The sequence below is a fragment of the Babylonia areolata genome, chromosome 18 (assembly GCF_041734735.1).
Source record: "Babylonia areolata isolate BAREFJ2019XMU chromosome 18, ASM4173473v1, whole genome shotgun sequence".
Classification (NCBI taxonomy): Eukaryota; Metazoa; Mollusca; class Gastropoda; order Neogastropoda; family Buccinidae; genus Babylonia; species Babylonia areolata.
Genome location: NC_134893.1, coordinates 36795083 through 36815082, shown reverse-complemented (window position 1 = coordinate 36815082; position 20000 = coordinate 36795083). Strand labels below are relative to the sequence as shown.

The 20000-nt window shown below is 45.8% G+C and overlaps 1 protein-coding gene across 4 annotated transcripts in view; it reads right to left on the bottom strand.

The window, feature by feature from the left end:
* Positions 1-20000, bottom strand: part of LOC143292725 (uncharacterized) — a 219979-nt gene that overhangs the window by 177908 nt on the left and 22071 nt on the right. The window contains exon 1 of one of the 4 annotated variants that reach the window (XM_076603248.1): positions 12544-12701. The exons of the other annotated variants lie outside the window; for them this stretch is intronic. The gene's annotated coding sequence lies outside the window, so the exon portion shown is untranslated. Of the gene's footprint in view, positions 1-12543; positions 12702-20000 lie in introns of those variants that run through there. 4 annotated transcript variants of the gene reach the window in all.

Below are 20000 nucleotides of genomic sequence, written 5' to 3'. Positions count from 1 at the left end.
GTGTGTGGGTGTGTGTGTGTGGGGGGGTGTATGTGCGTGTGTGTGTGTGTGTGTGCGTGTGTGTGTGTGGGATCACGCATCGCTGAACTTTCGCCAGCCTTCATCGTGAAGAAGAGAAGTTGGTAAGAGGGGTGGGGTGGGGGAGAAGAGAAGTCTTGTGGAAAGGGGTAAATGATGATGATGATGAGGGGCGGAAGGGGGAGAGGAGGGAGGCGCCGCGGGGGCAGGTGCGTGAGGGGGGTGGGTGGGTGGAGAGGGGCAGAACCGGTGTGCCAATTAATGTAAATAAGTTAGTATGTTAGGAATTTGTGCCGCCTCGTTTGGGAGTTGAAACGCGAGAGCAATTATGCCACGAGCGAGCGAAAACACACACACACACACACACACACACACACACACACACACACACACACACACACACACACACACACACACACACACACACACACAACACAACACACATAGTTATTTTACATACCCTCGCTTGCACAGACAAGCCTATGAGTATGTATGAATGAACAAGCATGCTTCTAATCATTCAATTCAAAGAAAAGGAAAGAAAAGAATGCACAGACATTCAGATGCTAAGTTGACGTTATCCTTTCAGGTGTGCACGCCCATTACGAACGAACAATAATGTATTTCAGGGCCATCTCTGGCAAGGTACTGAAAATGGCCTACGGGAGTTGAAAGTAGCCCGGTACATCACTTTCATAATATTGATCAATCAGACTCCCCCTCCTCTCCCAAAGACACATGCTTTGTTTGACAAAGAACCGACAGACCTGGGAGAATCTATCGACCAATTTTGTGTGGGGTTCCAGTGAGTCTTCACAAAGTTAAAGGAGGAAGGGAAGGAGGAGGAGGAGGAGGGGGGAGGAGGAAGAGGGGGGGAGGAGGAGCAGCAGCAGCAGAAACAGCAGAAGAAGACGGACGTTTCTTCTTTTCAAGCAACATTTCAAAACACCCCCCTTTTTTTTCTTTTTTTTCCTGTCATTTGAAGAAATGATAATGATTAAGATATATATATATATATATTCCCCACAGTACATTCATATTGATTTCCTATTCTTGGTAGAATTTAGCTCCTCGCCGCAGATGTATCAGTGCAACGATGTAACTTCTCACACAAGACAGAAGTGGGTATATTTTCCGTTTTGAACTGAAATAGTAAATTGACTCATATTAATCAGTATATTTGTACATCAGATAAAAGCGCTAGGTTTTGTGAATAAGAAAGAAAATTCTAAGAGTATCCTGACTCAGAAACACGTTCCGGCTTCTCTCTCTCTCTCTCTCTCTCTCTCTCTCTCTCTCTCTATATATATATATATATATATATATATATATGCATGTATATTTGCAATATGTATTTTTTGTTCATTATAATCAGAATGTCTTGAAAGAGCTGGGCTTTCTTTATTCCCCCATTTTGAAGCCAGATTTGGTGTTGAAAGACAAAGTATTTCCAGAGAAAACTAATTTGTAAAAGTTTACAACGGACAAACAGACACAGGCACACAGACATCCCCACCCCCACCCCCCCCCCCCAGCACACACACACACACACACACACACACACACACACACACACACACAAGCGAAACACTGTTTTGTAACACAGACTTAGGCTGTGTGCAAATACACACGTGACCCAATAGTATAAATAGAACTTTTATTTTCTAAAATCTGTCCGGGATGGATAAAGTAAGAGGGGGGGGGGAGATTGAGAGGAGTTCTCCTGCTCTTCCCTTCGACGCCGGTTTGTATTATATACACAGCGAAGCGAGTCCATAGTCAGCATCTGGTCGTTGCATTCCAGACATTGCTTGATAGCTCGCTCTGTGTGTGTGTGTGTGTGTGTGTGTGTGTGTTGCCCCAAACTCTGTGTGTGTGTGTGTGTGTGTGTGTGTGTGTGTGTGTGTGTGTGTGTGTGTGTGTGTGCCCCGCCCGCCTCACTAAACCCCGTCTCGCTACTCCCACACGAGCAGCGCGCGCGCTCACACCCATATGCGCTCTGTTGGCATCTTTTCGATAGATAAATCGATAGACTGATACTGATTCAACTCAGGGCATCTCCAGTGGCAGCAAGGTGTCTGTACACTCTCTGGTAGCAGCAACAGGGCGCATCAGTAAAGTTATGTGCGCGTTCACATGCACACGCCCGGCACGTGCGTGCGGTATCGCATCGCCGAAGGTACTTTCAAGTCCGACTGCCCTGCCCAGCCCAGCCCAGAGAGAGATCACCATCTGTCATGATCCATCTCTCCATCATCATCATCATCATCATCATCATCACCATCAACATCACGCCTGTCGCGCAGAAGAGGAGACGGGGCACGGACGTTCCTTCCGATGTGATCAATTTATGTCGACGGGGCACGTGGTAAGGTAGGTCAGGCTGACCTCCCATCGCCCCCCTTTCTCCCTCCCTCTTCCCCCTACCACTCCACACACACACACACACACACACACACACACACACACACCCCACCCCACACCCCTCCTTTTCCATCATATCATCATGCCGATCTTAGAATGTCAGTGTCTCTCTATAGGGCTGCAGCTCTTCTTTCTGGCCTTACTGAAGACCGTCTCGTCATTTTGGGGGTAGAAGAATTTTTTTTTTTTTTTTTTGCCAATGGTCTGTGTACCCAGTTCCAAGCAGGTAAGAATCTGTTCAACTGCATGAAGAATTAAGTAGGGAACACATGTAATCATTCAACTTTCATATTTTACATCACCAGACACACACACAACTCTCTCTCTCTCTCTCTCTCTCTCTCTCTCTCTCTCTCTCTCTCTCTGCTTACTCGGCTTATATCAGAGATAGACAAAAGTTTACAGCTGGGCCAACAGCGAAGTGAGAGCTGTATGATCAATGGTTTCTCCATTGCAAAGGGAAATCATTTACAGCTTAGTCTTTTTGTGAAGGACCTCGGAGGCAAAATTGCACTGACTCATTCTCGTTGCCGACTGAACTAAAACCCTCTTGGCCGAGAGAGTGAGGATGTAACTTGGGCAAGACACTCTCCACTACAATTGACTGATTAAACGAGACTTTCGTGGAAGGTGAAATTTAATCGGGAGTTCTGCCTTATGAAAGGGCGAGCCGAAAGATTCGCGGATCAAATTCTAGCCCAGATAGAAGTTACCTCCACTGCTGTTCTGATCGTCATAATCGGACACAACTCACTATAACATAGTGACTTACATATAGATAGATAGATATGAAAGCATATAACTGACTATAAAATGAAATTTTAAAACTCGCACTTGATGAAACAGCTTGGAACGCAAAACGAAAAACAACAACAAGAAAAACACCTTCACTACCAACTTGAGACACACTAATAAACAGTTTTGTTGGGGACGTGGGAGGGAGAAGGGGAACGAAAAGAAATCCAACAAACCCGCACGAAGAGTAGGAGCAGAAAAAGGTTTCACTAATTGCAGAGGAGGGGTGGCGGGGGCGGGGGGGAGGGTGTGGCGATGGCAAAATATGTTTTGCACATTTCCTTCCCCTGAGTGGGGAAGGAAAGGACAGGGTGGGCGTTGGAGGGGTGGGTGGGAGAAGGGGCGAGGGGTGGGTGGGTGGGAGTAGATGACTTTTCGCTCACTCTCCTAACGTAGAAGAAACCAGCTATACACTGAAGAAGAAAAAGAAGAAGAAAAAAAAAACGACCAGTCGTGTTAAAGGGATCAATGGCATCACCTGTACAAGCCACTAGCAAGTGAGCTAAAACTTCCAGTTTGCTCCCCTGTAAGAGTGTCTATGTGAGTGCGTGCATGTATGCGTGCTTGAGAGAGAGAGAGAGAGAGAGAGAGAGAGAGAGAGAGAATGCCAGCGGCTACACGGAATTCTCTGAGTCAGCTACATCCCAAAATAGAAACTCAGGTAGTACAGAAGATGAGCATGAGGAGGAGGAGGAGGAGTGCGAGAGAGAGAAAAGCAGTGGGGGTGGATGGGAGAAGAGGGAGGGGGTGGGGTGAGCGAGGCGGCATGGGGCGTGGGGGTAGGGGATGAGGGTGTTGGGTGGGGGGGGCGGGGTCATGCGAAGAGCAAGACCTGACGTCTGCTGGATGTACATACAGGTATGGGGTCAGAAACGGCATGAAGGCGTGTTTCCACAACGCTTCCACAACTAAACACCGGGGGAAAGCTACCACTACACTACTGGTGGTGGTGGTTGTGGTACGGTGATTAGTTGTATGTCAGTGAGAGCTGGCTTGTCTTGAGTCTCTCTCTCTCTCTCATCATCATCATCATCATCATCATCATTGTCATCATCAACATCATATCTCTCTCTCTCTGTCTGTCTGTCTGTCTGTCTGTCTGTCTGTCTCTCTCTCTCTCTCTCTCTCTCTCTCTCTCTATCTATCTATCTATCTATCTATCTATCTCAGAGAAGAAGAACGAACGAACGAACGAACGAACGAAAGGTCAACGAACAAAACAATAAAGAAGAAGAAAAGAATATAAAGTCAGGGGGTGGGGGGAGATGGGGGGCAAGGAGGGGGGTGGATACATCTTGTTATTTTGGGGTCCATGGAGGTTTGTGTATACGTACGACAATGGGCTCAGAGAAAAAGCAATTGTCCTGTGTCATTTAGTTGGCCATTTAACCGAACTGAAGGCTACAGACGACCTCCCCACCCCCCTCAACAACACAGAAAGCTTCACACATTATTGTGGATTTGTGAATACCCTTTAGGTTACATTCCAAAAGAGCACACAGCAGGAAATGACGTACTTTTTGTCAAATTGGGGTGGAGTTAATCTTTTGTGTTTGAAGTCTGAAAGGTCATCAGCGCCATATTTACGTCATCCACATCATTTAGAATGTTGATGGTTTCTCTTCTCTCTCTCTCTCTCTCTCTCTCTCTCTCTGTCTCTGTCTCTCTCTCTCTCTCTGTCTCTGTCTCTCTCTCTGTCTCTCTCTCTCTCTCTGTCTCTCTCTCTGTCTCTCTCTCTCTCTGTCTCTGTCTCTCTCTCTGTCTCTCTCTCTGTGTGTGTGTCCATACCGTTATTGTTGTTGTATTAATGTTCATATTATTTTGTTGCTGGAGAGGCCTGTTGGCACTGTTGTGGATATTACCAGGTATTGCTACTGCTGCTGCTCTTAGATATATTGCTGATTTATGTTTGCTTGCTATGCTCTCCTGGGGGGTGGAAAGAGAAAGACAGACAAAGGGTGGAAAGAGAAGCAAACAAAGAGAGGCAGAAAGAGGGACAGACAGTGGGACGGAAAGAAAGAGAGAGAGAGAGGCCGAGACAGAGAGGCCGAGACAGAGAAAGAAAGGCAAACAGACAGAGTTACAGAGACACAGAGAGAGAGACAGACAGAGAGAGAGGGGGGGGAGACACACAGAGAGAGAGGCAGAGACAGAGAGAGACAGGTGAACAGAGTTACAGACAGAGACAGAGAGAGAGGGGGGGCAGAGGCACAGAGAGAGAGGCAGAGACAGACAGGCCGAGACAGACAAAGGCAAACAGAGTTACAGAGACACAGAGAGACACAGAGAGAGGGGGGGCAGAGGCACACGAGAGAGAGGCAGAGACAGAGAGAGACAGGTAAACAGAGTTACAGAGACACAGAGAGAGACAGACAGAGAGAGGGGGGGGCAGAGGCACAGAGAGAGAGGCAGAGACAGAGAGAGACAGGTAAACAGACAGGCAGACAGAGATACAGAGACAGAGAGGGGGGGGGGGGGAGAGAAACGGGTGAGGCAGCTAGCTTCAACTGACAGTTGACTGCAGGGATCAAGGACAGATGGTTAAGAAAAGAAAGGTGTGTTGGTCATGGTTAAGAAAAGAAAGGTGTGTTGGTCATGGTTAAGAAAAGAAAGGTGTGTTGGTCATGGTTAAGAAAAGAAAGGTGTGTTGGTCATCGTAGCACAGGACAACAGTGTAACCATCCAGTCCAAGCATGCATTCCTTTTTTCCCCAAAACGATCAGTTTCACACACATACAGAGAGTGGCACACACACACACACACACACACACACACACACACACACACACACACACACACACACACACACACACCACAACACAACACAACACAAAACACCACACACACACACACACACACACACACACACACACACACACGCACGCACGCACGCACGCACGCACGCACGCACATATATACACATTCATACATAGTTACACACACACACACACACACACACACACACACACACACACACACACAGCAAACACAGATCCACACAGAAGATGAGCTTGACCACCACCTGTCAGCAACCACTCCGGACTTCAAAAAGTTATAGCAGGAAGCAGATAGATAAGAAAATAAGAATTTTTTTTTTTTTTTTTTAAAGAGGAAAATAAAGTGGAAACCACACCACGGTGAAAGATAAAACAAGAAACAAAAAACCAGACAGCCCGGTCTAAAACGGGTAGATGGTGGTAGGGAGGGAAGTCTAAAGCCAGCAGCAGCAGCACCAGCAGCAACAACAGATAGCACCAATGTCAGCCGCCACCTCTCTCTGGCAAATCACCTGTCAGAGAAGTCGGTTGGCATCTTATTCCTTCGCCGGATTTTTTTTTTTTTTTTTCTGCCTCCTTCTCCCTTTACATTGTCGTTCTTTTTTTTCTGATTTGGTCCGACGCTCAGCTTATAATTTGTATTTGTATTTGTATTTCTTTTTATCACAACAGATTTCTCTGTGTGAAATTCGGGCTGCTCTCCCCAGGGAGAGCGCGTCGCTATACTACAGCGCCACCCTTTTTTTTCTTTCTTTTTTCTCCTGCATGCAGCTTTATTTGTTTTTCCTATCGAAGTGGATTTTTCTACAGAATTTTGCCAGGAACAACCCTTTTGTTGCCGTGTGTTCTTTTACGTGCGCTAAGTGCATGCTGCACACGGGACCTCGGTTTATCATCTCATCCGAATGACTAGCGTCAAGACCACCACTCAAGGTCTAGTGGAGGGGAAGAAAATATCGGCGGCTGAGCCGTGATTCGAACCAGCGCGCTCAGATTCTCTCGCTTCATAGGCGGACGCGTAACCTCTAGGCCATCACTCCATTGACATTAGCTTACATTTGCGCCAACAGCGAAGTGAGAGCTGTCTGATCAATGGTTTCTCCGTCACAATGGGAAGTCGTTTACAGTTCATCTTTTGTGAAGGACCATGACTCTCAAAACTAGGAGGCAAGACTGCACCGGCTGTCAGTGCTGCAGCCTTGGGCTGAGAGAGTGGGGATGTAACTTGGGCAAGATACTCTCCACTATAATCAAATTCTAATCCAGGTACTTGGGACAGCAGTTGTCTCCTCTGTTGTTCTGATAGTCATAGTCGGACACGACTGGCTATCATACACTGTTCTGATTATAGGCTGCCGTGATACTGCAGCCACCGCTTACATCTCAGCAGGAAGCAGAGCGTTTGATCAGGATATGTCAGCTTCACGCAGAATCTCTCTCTTTTTTCTTTTTCTTTTTTTCCCCCCGTTCGTGGGCTCCGACTCCCGCGTTCACTCGTATGCACGAGTGGGCGTTTACGTGTATGACCGTTTTTGCCCCCGCCATGTAGGCAGCCATACTCCGTTTTAGGGGGGAGAGGGTGCTGGGGTGCATGCTGGCTATGCTTCTGTTTCCACAACCCACCAAACGCTGACATGGATTACGGGATCTTTAACGTGCGTATTTGATCTTATGCATGCGTATACACACGAAGGAGTGTGGGGTGGGAGTTCAGGCACTAGCATGTCAGCACATGTGTTGACCTGGGAGATCGGGGAAAATCCCCACCCTTTACCCACCAGGCGCGGCCGTGATCGGGATTGGAACCCGGGAGTCTCAGATTGAAAGTGCAGCTCTTTAACCACTCGGATGTTGGGCTCTGTCCAGTGAGAGGCCGTCACATCAGCATTCCAGTTTACATCATACTGAAGGGCGAAGAAGCTGAGATAGTATGTTTATCTGATATTTTGTGTCGAGCTTGGGGGACCAAGCACAGTCGTCTCGGCGAATACCGAAAATGTCAAGTTGACTGACAACTTGATTCATACAACCTTTAGGCATGCGCAACCATTTTTGTTACACTTGCAGTCAAAAGTTCTTGCAATTTCTGTTTTAACCTAATTATACTGTGTACGTGCAATTTCGAAAAGTATATCATGTGTTTGCAACGATCGCTTCAAAGTAGCATGTGTCAGTCAGTAAAAAAAAAAAATAAAGATAAATAAAATAAAATAGCCTTACAGTTTGTTTGACCGAGACAAATGACCGCATCGAAGTGTGAGTTTGTAAGTGGTCGATCTTTGACGTCACAGTTCGCGTCGTGAGTGATTATTACTCATTGAATAGTGGTTTCAGTTCGATTAGTTTCAGTTCCAACTTCAAGAGGTGTCAAGAGGCACGGACAGATCATTGATTCAACACAAAATCTGCTGCAAAAAAATAAACAAAAAATTAAAGACCAGATGCCTGATCTTCACATGAATTGACTGCGCTCGTCAGGCCTTGAGAGCCTACCCTGGGTTTGCGTTAAACATTAGAAGTATGAGTTTTGATTATAGCCTTGGCCAAAGGAATGATTCAGGTCTTATAGCCTTTAGAGGCGTTTGATTGGCTAAGAGCGGACCGGGCAGGACCGGGCGTCTTTTCACTGTTAGCCGCGCGAAATTTGGTCAAGCAGAGCAAACAGATAGGCCTTGTTTGCATCAGTTTGACATGGTACAGTATTATGACACCAAATTATAATTCAAATTGTAAATCCTTTACTGGTTGAACACAGCGGAAGGAGAGGACTGGGTCCCACCTTCCCATACCGAGCCCTAGACACCGTGGATATGGATTCACCACCCCGATGGCTGTGCAAGGCTTTGGGACCTCTGGCCCCTTTTTTTCTAAAAAAAAACCAACAAACTTTCTGAATGTGTATGTGTCTTATTAACAACGTTCATTCCTGGGACCCGTGGACACTTTGCTGACTCGACAACAGAATATCTTTTTCCTGGTCGGCTCTGCGGCAAACTGGACCACATGCAGAAGCATTGTAAGGCTGGCCCCACCCAGTATGTCGTTTGCTTGACGAGGGTTCCAGGTGCATGATCCCGCTCCCTCTCCAAAGGCGGTTTGAACATCAATGGTAGCATACACCCCACCCCCACACACCCCTACCCCCATTCAATCAGATCTGTTCAGTGGGAACCAGAATCTGGCACAGACCAGACAGGAGGCATTGTCCACGTGCACCCTTATCAGTACGAATGTCCCCATTGCCATCACACAGCTCACTGGCCAATAAAGATTTTTCAGACTGTTCAAGATTCCCCGGCGTCTGACTGAGCTCTGAACAATGCGGGTTTTTTTTGGGGGGGGTTGTGTGTGTGTGTGTGTGTGTGTGTGTGTGTGTGTGTGTGTGTGTGTGTGTGTGTGTGTGTGTGTGTGTGTGTGTGTGTGTGTGTGTGTGTGTGTGTGTGTGTGTGTGTTTTGTTGTTGTTTTTAACATCTCGGCCCCTGCGGGTTATAAACAACATGTATTACCGTCATGGGAACGCGGTGGGGATGTTGACAATACAGCGAAATGATACTGCCTCGCAAACAGTGTTCCACTGGCTCGTTGACAGAACAAGCAAATAGACAGTGTGTGTGTGGGGGGGGGGGGGGGGGGGGGGGGGGGGGGGTGGCACGGCGTTCACTGATCTGGCATCCTCTCCCTCGTGGTTTTTTTTTTGTGTGGTTTGTGTGTGTGTGTGTGTGTGTGTGTGTGTGTGTGTATGTGTGTGTGTATGTGTGTGAGAGTGTGTGTGTGTGTGTGTGTGTGTGTGTGTTTAGGGGGGGGTGGAGGGGGTGCCACACACAGTACAACTCAAAACACGCTCAGTACATATAATTCCATCATGAAACGTACAATCCTGCTGTTGCTGCTGCTGTTCCTACTTATGGTGATGATGAAGATGATGATGATCATAATTCTGGCTACGAAGAAGAAGATGATGATGACGATAATGGTGGTGGTGATGGTGATGCTGCTGCTATGATGATGCTGCTGAGGATGATGATGATGATGATGATGATGACGATGACACATTATCACATGTCAGCCACTTCACGGGCTCGACTGTGAATGATTTCAGGCAGGTTAATGACAGCAGTAAACAGGTCTGCCCCCACACACTTTCTGCTGCACTACCATCCCTCACAGTGCCGCTGTATGATGTGGGCTGTGCTGTCACATTGTCACAACGACCTATACCTCATAACAATTTATTTCTATATTTGTTCATTAATAGCATCATTATTGTTATGATCAGTCATTTCTCTCTTTTTGACTCACTTGTGTAAGCAAAGTGAGTCTATGTTTTAACCCGGTGTTCGGTTGTCTGTGTGTGTGTGTGTGTGTCTGTGTGTCCGTGGTAAACTTTAACACTGACATTTTCTCTGCAAATACTTTGTCAGTTGACACCAAATTAGGCATAAAAATAGGAAAAATTCAGTTCTTTCCAGTCATCTTGTTTAAAACAATATTGCACCTCTGGGATGGGCACACACACAAAAAATGAAGCCTAATTATATGCAAACTGCATTTACTGTTATATTTATATTTTTTGTATTCTCTAAACTTGGCACTTTGATCTGATATTCTGACACAACAACAAGAGCAGTCATTATTATCATTTCTTGTTCAAACAGGAACTTCTTTTGCTAAGCATGGAAGTTTTATTTATTTTGTAAACGTTTTGGTGCAGATGGTAAAAAAGGGAAATTACTCTGTAATTAATGCTAGAGGACTTAATTTGCTTTAAACTTATCTTTCTCATCTTAAACATTACATTTTGAAATTATACTCAGTACATAAAAAGCTTGGATTTTTTTTTTTTAAGTGTATCACAAGTGAGTCTTGAAGGCCTTGCCTCTCTTGTTTTTCTATATTTTCTTTTATTTTTGTATATTTTCATTTCACTCTGTTCTTATTTCTGATTTTGTTTCTCTTTCTTTTTATTTGGTTTATTAAAACTATTTGTTGTTGGGTTTTTTCTGTTATTTATTTATTCATTTTATTTATTTATTCGTTAATTTCATGACTTATCCATTCATTTTATTATGTATCCTATTTTTACTTCATTTTATTTCATTTCCCCCCCAAGGCCTGACTGACATAACGCGTTGACCCCGGTCACGCTGCGTGGTCAGGCATCTGCTTAGCAGATGTGGCGCAGCGTATATGGATTTGTTCGAAAGCAGTGACGCCTAGCCTCCTTGAGTAACTGGACTGAACTGAACTGAACTCATAACAAACACACCGTTGACACGTGTGTGGAAGAGGAAGGGGTTTAAAAAGGATCTGCTTGACACGTGTTACATTTCAGAACGTGCTGTTGTGTGCATCGTTAGAGGATGTTGGAGAATTAAAGGAGGCGATGACGATGATGAGGACGGTGACGATGGTGATGGTGGTGATGATGACGGTGATGGTGATGATGTTGATGATGATGATGACAATGATGGTGATGGTGACGGTGATGATAATGATGGTGATGGTGACGATGATGATAATGATGGTGATGGTGACGGTGATGATAATGATGGTGGTCGTGATGATGATGGTGAAAGTGGTGGTGATGATAATGATGATGATGATGGTGGTGGTGGTAATGATGATGATGACGGTGGTGGTGATGATGATGATGATGATGATGATGGTGATGATATATCTTACATGCAACCACAGTGAGTGATGTCCTAGAGGTAACGCTTCCGCCTAGGAAGCGAGAGAATCTGAGCGCGCTGGTTCGAATCGCGGCTCAGTTGCCGATATTTTCTCCCCCTCCACTAGACCTTGAGTGGTGGTCTGGGCGCCAGACATTCGGATGAGACGATAAATCGAGGTCCCGTGTGCAGCATGCACTTAGCGCACGTAAAAGAACCCACGGCAACAAGGGCTGTTCCTGGCAAAATTCTGTAGAAAAATCCACTTCGATTGGAAAAAGAAATAAAACTGCACGCAGGAAAAAAATTTTTAATGGGTGGCGCTGTAGCGCCTGGGGAGAGCAGCCCGAAATTCACACAGAGAAATCTGTTGTGATAAAAAAGAAATACAGATACAAATACGAATAACAAACGCGACTAACACTACCGACGTTAAGACTGATGATGCTGTTGACGAATGAAAAGCCGCCCGACACATACCACATCACATCACAACCACTGCTAACTCACACAAATGTTGCACTGAAGATGATGATGGATGACGACGATGGCGATGATCATAATGATGAAGATAATGGCAATGATCTATGACGATGATGATGATGATGATGCTGACGACGATGATGAGCTGTCTCAGTGACACAAACCACACAACAACCACGACTACACCAATGTAGAACTGATGGTGGTGATGACGACACTGAAGAAGAAGTAGTAGAAGAAGAAGAAGATGGTGCTGGTGGTGGTGGTGATGATGATGACGATATCGATGACGAAGACGATGGTGACGATCATGATGATGATGACAACGACGACGATCCATCTATCATACAACTGCATAACAACCACTACTTACACCACCAACGGTTGGTACGACTGACGACGACGATGACGACGATTGATACAGATGCAGTCAGTCCACCTTAGCCTCTTGAACAACCACATCGCAATGGACAACAACTCACATCCACCAGCAGCAGCAACACAGCAAATTCCCTGAGAGTTTGGCAGCTTGGCTGAAGGAACCTACACGTCGTACATCCAGATTGTGTTCCGAGTCTTCCTCATAACAACAACAACAACAACAATAAAACCACCACCAGCAAAAAAAACTTAGTCACGCCACAACATCTTCATAAAATTATGTCACAGACTTCGACGACATAATTATCTCTTGAGACTATACTCCCAACATCAGCTTTGCTGGCACCACCGCCTACAACACACGACATAGCCCATCTATCTATCTATCTCTATATCTATCTATCTATCTATCTATCTATCTGTGTGTGTGTGTGTGTGTGTGTGTGTGTGTGTGTGTGTGTGTGTGTGTGTGTGTGTGTGTGTGTGTGTGATAATTATCAGCGGTAGTAGTAGTACTAGAAGTGGTGGTATAGTATTTGAGAGACATGTGGCCGGCAGTGTCATTGTGGAATACCAGAAAAAAAAATCAAATCAAAATAGTAGACGGTCGATGGGTGTTCAGTGACGAATCTCTCTCTCTCTCTCTCTCTCTCTCTCTCTCACACACACACACACACACACACACACACACACACACACACACACACACACACACACACACACACACACACACACACACACACACACACACACTGACACACACACACCTACAACTGGTCGGTTGTAGCACAAAAAGAAGATGCGTTTTTTTCTCAACACACATGCCAGAGAACACTGAATAGATGTCACACGCGAGAAGAGTTCTGTAGCTCAGCAACACAACGCACAGGATGCATATCTTGCTCAAGTATAACACGACACAGATTGGATAAACAACCATCAGGTCTTTCGCTCATTAGCACACTGCACATGATGTTTTCAGTCAGTGGACTTTAGCCCGACAACACACAACAGAAGGTAGATAATCACGCACGGATATCTTTAGCTCATTTACAACTGAAAACACAGGATGGGTATCACTCGAATAGGTCTTTTTTGCTCAACGACACATTACAGAATGGAATTCACCTAGTGAGGCCGTTTGCTCAATAACACAACACAAGAAGGATGTCACCAAAAAAAAGGTCTTTTGCACAGAAACACAAGATTGGTATCACCCAAAGAGGTCTTTTGCTCAATAACACAACACAGGATGGATTACCACGCAAACTAAGAGGTCGTTTGCTCATTACTTTACACAGCCGTCCGCCAACCAACACGCGATGGATCACACACACACACACACACACACACACACACACACACGTCAGAAGAGGTGGTTGTTGTTGTTAACACACACACACGTACACGTACATACACATACACAGACAGATCCTGGCCTAACACATCCTCTTCCGAGCAACACTAATGGTTGGGAAGCAGAAGGTGTAGAATCATGGCCCACATCCCAACCTCACAACGCAGTTATTTTGAGACAGGGGGAGAGAACACAGAAGCAGAAGTAGAAGAGCAGGAGAAGGAGGAGGAGGAAGAGGAGGAGGAGGAGGAGAAAGAAGAGTGCTGTCCTCCCTCTCTCTCTCCGTCACTCTCTCTCTCTCTCTCTCTCTCTATACACACACATTTGATCCTAACCACCACTATATAATCACACCGGAGGTGGTGATGGGGGAGGGTGGGGTGGGGTGGTGGTGGTGTGTATCGTAGTAAAATCCAATCTACACATTCCAGAGGCCAAAATAATGGCTGCAAGTGGCACGAAGCAGTGGCTGTGTGTTACGTTGGTAAGAGGAGAGGGTGTGTGTGTGTGTGTGTGTGTGTGTGTGTGTGTGTGGTGCGGGGGTGGGGTGGGGGTAGAAACTGAGAATGGTGATGGGAAGCCTGGGGTTGGGAAGAGGAGGGTGTGTGGGTGTGTGGAGGAAGGCGTGTAGGGGTGAGGGGGGCGGGGGGAGGGGGGGGGCTGGAACCTGGCCATCATCCTGAATGTCACTTCAGCTGCTATTGCCTGTGTAGTAGTGTGGTGCCCCCCCCCCCCCCCCCCCCCACCACACACACACACACCTTCCACAAGATTCCCCTTCCCTCTCTCCCTTCGTTCCTCCTCTCCTCCCACTTCTCCGCCGCCGCCCCCCCTCCCCAACCCCTCCCACTTTCCCACACCCCTCCCTCATCACTCTGTTGCCAGTACTAGTTCCTGATACAGCTGTTGTGAAAGCTGTCAGCATGTTCTGTCGTCTTTTTCATTTCTTTTTCTTTTTTATTTATTTCACGTCTCCCCCACACCCACCCCCCATACCTCCCAACCAGCCACCCACCCACGTACCCAACATCATCTTTATCCATGTGTGTGTGTGTGTTGCCCAATTTCTGTCACCCAACTATTGTGACCCCCCCACCCCCCTCACCCTACCTTTTCCTCACACACTTCATGATAATTGAAAAGGGTCGAAAATGGAGTATGGCTGCCTACACGGCGGGGTAAAAACGGTCATACACGTAAAAGCCCACTCGTGTACATGCGAGTGAACGTGGGAGTTGCAGCCCACGAACGAAGAAGAAGAAGTAAAGTGTCAACTGTGTTGCCAGTCACGAATGAAGAAGAACAAGAACAAGAACAAGAAGCCTTGTTATTAACAACAAAAACAAACAAAAAATAAATTGAAAAAAAAACAACACCCAAGAACAAGAAGAACGAGAACAAGAACAAGAAGTAAACAGAAACAGAAGAAAAATAATACTTAGAACAAGATTAAGACAAGAAGAGGAAGAACAAGACAAGAGAGGCAAGGCCTTCAAGACTCACTTGTGGTACACTTAAAAAAATCTATTCGTTAAAATGTGTTCTGTATTTGTTATTATAAAGCTTCGGGTTAAAAGAAAAAGAAAAAAAAAAGTCCTAACAGCAGATTCGAACCCCGCGTGTTCGGGTGAGAAGAAACTGTGTTACCTATTACACTATCGTGGCTCCTTAACTGACGTTCAAAAAAATAATATTTAAACATGTTTTTTTTAAAGGGCGATAAATCGATTGCGGCATTCGCAGTGAGAACGCTGTTTAAATCATATTCTTCTGGTGTATCTTGGGCTTTCAAAAAAAATCTTTAAGGGCAATTAAAAATTCTTTTTAAGTCCGCGGTAAAGGAGACGTGGCCATCGCCGCAATCATACTGCAACATTTAGCCGTTTTCTCTGGATCTAGATAGATGTACAAGTTTAGTTACACCCGGTTGACATGGTCAATTCAATTTCTCTTGTATGTTCATTCTAGTTTTATAGTTTTAAAGTTGATATGAAAACTGAGTATTTTGTTAAACTAATAACATGTAGAGCCAAGCACAAGTACTTCTAAACGTCGTATGAAGTGAAAAGGACTTCATTTTGAGAAAAGTCAAGACTGGAAATTTTTACATTTCATCAATTCAAGGGCATTAACTCCCATGGTTTATTATTTTTAACTGTGAATTCCGACTGATTCTGTGGATATTTTTATGGCAGTTTGGGGCATAATCCAGTAAGTGATGAGGCGTTCACAAATCTTTCTCTGAATAAATATTTACGGTCTCCTTCTCCAATTTTCCATCACATGTTATCGTGTGTTGTCGATTGAATATTGGATCGAACGGGCAGGTCAACTACTTGAAACAAAATGTCGCCCTTCGAGCATGCGAGCACACGCATTGAATATGTATAAATATGTGTACGCAATTGATTTTTGCCCATGACCTTCAGGGCTCAGCCAGTAGATCTATAAAGTCCACTCGCAGTATTGATTTTAGTATTTTCCGAAAAAGACCACTTTGGCGAATGAACGATGTGAAAGCCCTGTACACTGAGAGTAAAACACACAAGCTTTGTATGTATTGAGTATAATTTCAAAATGTAATGTTTAAGATTAGAAAGATCAGTTTAAAGCAAATTAACCCACCTAGTATTAATTACAGATTAATTTCCTTTCTTTACTATCTGCACCAAAGACATGCAAAATAAATATAACTTCCATGCTTAGCAAAAGAAGTTCCTGTTTGAACAAAAAAATGATAAAAATGACTGCTCTTGTTGTTGTGTCGAATATCAGATCAAAGTGCCAAGTTTAGAGAATTAAAAAAATATATAAATATAACAGTAAATTCAGTTTGCTTATAATTTGGCTTCTTTTTAATTTTTTTGTGTGCCCATCCCAGAGGTACAACATTGTTTTAACCAAGATGACTGGAAGGAACTGAATTTTTCCTATTTTTATGCCAAATTTGGTGTCAGCTAACAAAGTATTTGCAGAGAAAATGGCAATGTTAAAGTTTACCACACACACACACACACACACACACACACACACACACACACACACACACACACACACGCAACCGAACACCGGGTTAAAACATAGACTCACTTTGTTTACACAAGTGAGTCAAAAAAGAAAGAACCTGAAGCAGAAGAGGGTGAGGATGGGGAGGGGTGGAGGGGGAAATGTCGACACTTGCAATTTGGGACCCGGCGTTCGGTTCGGTTAGATGTCAACAAAAAATGAGTTCAGAGAAAGTGGTCATCCTCTATAATTTGGGCCAGCTTTACCAAGCGCAGGTTACAAACTCCAGAAGAATTACAAAGTAATGTGGGCGGCTTTTACACGATTTAGCTCACTATTCCATAGGAGCAGAACAAGAAGAAGATAAAGAATACGAATGAAAACAAAAACAAGAAGAAAAATAACAATAAATCATATTTCAAGAAAACTAGAAGAAGAAAAAAAAAAAAGAACAACAATTACACGACCACGACGAAGACGAAGTCGATAAGGAGCAACAACAGCAACAACGACGACGACGACGACGATGACGACAACAACATTAACATCATCATCATCGTCATCATCATTAACAACGATCTGAAGAAGAACAAGGACAAGAACAAAAACAACATGATTGATTGTTTGTCAATGTGTTGCATGTTCTCTCTCTCGGGAGAAAGAGTACCAGCTTGATCAGGGTCCGCCCCCTCAGTCAACTAAAGCTGGGCTGCGGAAGAGAAATATATATATATAGAGAGAGAGAGACACAGAGAGAGAGAGAGAGAGAGAGAGAGAGAGAGAGAAATATATATATTTGGCAACACCCAGATGCCCTGTATTCCCCCCCACCCCACCCCCCCTTACGTTCAAATAGCTGTCGAGACCACCCTGGCCCCCACCCCCCTTACGTTCAAATAGCTGTCGAGACCACCCTGGCCCCCACACCCCTTACGTTCAAATAGCTGTCGAGACCACCCTGGCCCCCACCCCCCTTACGTTCAAATAGCTGTCGAGACCACCCTGGCCCCCACCCCCCTTACGTTCAAATAGCTGTCGAGACCACCCTGGCCACACACCCCTTACGTTCAAATATCTGTCGAGACCACCCTGGCCCCCACACCCCTTACGTTCAAATAGCTGTCGAGACCACCCTGGCCCCCACCCCCCTTACGTTCAAATAGCTGTCGAGACCACCCTGGCCCACACACCCCTTACGTTCAAATAGCTGTCGAGACCACCCTGGCCCCCACACCCCTTACGTTCAAATAGCTGTCGAGACCACCCTGGTCCCCACACCCCTTACGTTCAAATAGCTGTCGAGACCACCCTGGCCCACACACCCCTTACGTTCAAATAGCTGTCGAGACCACCCTGGCCCACACACCCCTTACGTTCAAATAGCTGTCGAGACCACCCTGGCCCCCACACCCCTTACGTTCAAATAGCTGTCGAGACCACCCTGGCCCCCACACCCCTTACGTTCAAATAGCTGTCGAGACCACCCTGGTCCCCACACCCCTTACGTTCAAATAGCTGTCGAGATCACCCTGGCCCACACACCCCTTACGTTCAAATAGCTGTCGAGACCACCCTGGCCCCCACACCCCTTACGTTCAAATAGCTGTCGAGACCACCCTGGCCCACACACCCCTTACGTTCAAATAGCTGTCGAGACCACCCTGGCCCCCACACCCCTTACGTTCAAATAGCTGTCGAGACCACCCTGGCCCACACACCCCTTACGTTCAAATAGCTGTCGAGACCACCCTGGCCCACACACCCCTTACGTTCAAATAGCTGTCGAGACCACCCTGGCCCACACACCCCTTACGTTCAAATAGCTGTCGAGACCACCCTGGCCCACACACCCCTTACGTTCAAATAGCTGTCGAGACCACCCTGGCCCACACACCCCTTACGTTCAAATAGCTGTCGAGACCACCCTGGCCCACACACCCCTACCCCAACTCCAAAACGGTCCCTCTTCGGGATGATGGGTGGTTAGCTCGGTACTTGTTTCACTTGAAAGACCTGGTTAAAATACTTCTTGTGTGGTGTGGAGTGATGCGGTGTGGTGCGGTGTAATGTTCTGTGCCGTGCTGTGCTGTGCTGTGCTGTGAAAATAACTGGATTTTGTATTTTGTATGTGTGTCTGTGAGCGTGCGTGTGTGTGTGTGTGTGTGTGTGTGTGTGTGTGGGTGTGTGTGTGTGTGTGTGCGGGCGCGCGTGCATGATAGCGTGTATTTGTGCGTGCAGTTTTTTTGTTTGTGTGTGTGTGTGTGTGTGTGACGAAGACAGATATAAAACAAGAGGAAAAGACTTCATGGCTCACGTGTGATTCCTGTTGTTCAACACCACCAGAAACTACGCTGGGAAATGGGGAATGGGTGTGGGTTGGGGGCGGAGGGAGCGGTTCTTGTACATACACAACGATCAAAATACATCATAGTTTTGCTCAGGGCCATCAGAAACCTATGTTTGTCGAAGTGAAAGTTGTATGTGCTGGAAACGTATCTTGATGGTGATGATGATGATGATGATGATGATGGTGGTAATGGTGGTGATGGTGGTGAGGAGGAGGAGGATGGTGGTAGTGGTGGTGCTGCAGCTGATGATGATGATGATGATGATGAGTGTGGCGTGGCTGATGGTAGGTGCTTACTGTAGCGGTCAGATTTAATGGTGGTGGGAGGGGGGCAGGTATAGTAGTTTACTTTACCGTGTGCACTGATGTACGTTCTTCGCTCATCCTGTTTAACGCTGGTTGATGGGGTTATTGGTTGGTGTTTCTGTCTTGTGCTCTGCCCGTCTGTCTGTCTGTCTGTCTGTCCGTCTCTCTGTCTCTCTGTCTGTTTGTCTCGCTGTCTGCCTTTGCCTCTCTGTCTGTCTCTCTCTCTCTCTCTCTCTCTCTCTCTCTCTCTCTCTCGCTCTCGCTTGCTCGCTCGCTCGCTCTAATTATATCTTTATCTATCTGTATCCGAATATCTGTCTGTCAGTCTCTCCGTCTCTGTTGTCTGTCTCTGTCTCTCTGTCTCTATCTCTCTCTGTCTCTGTCTGTCTGTCTGTCTCTCTTTCTGTCTCCTCTATTTATCTCTATCGCTCTC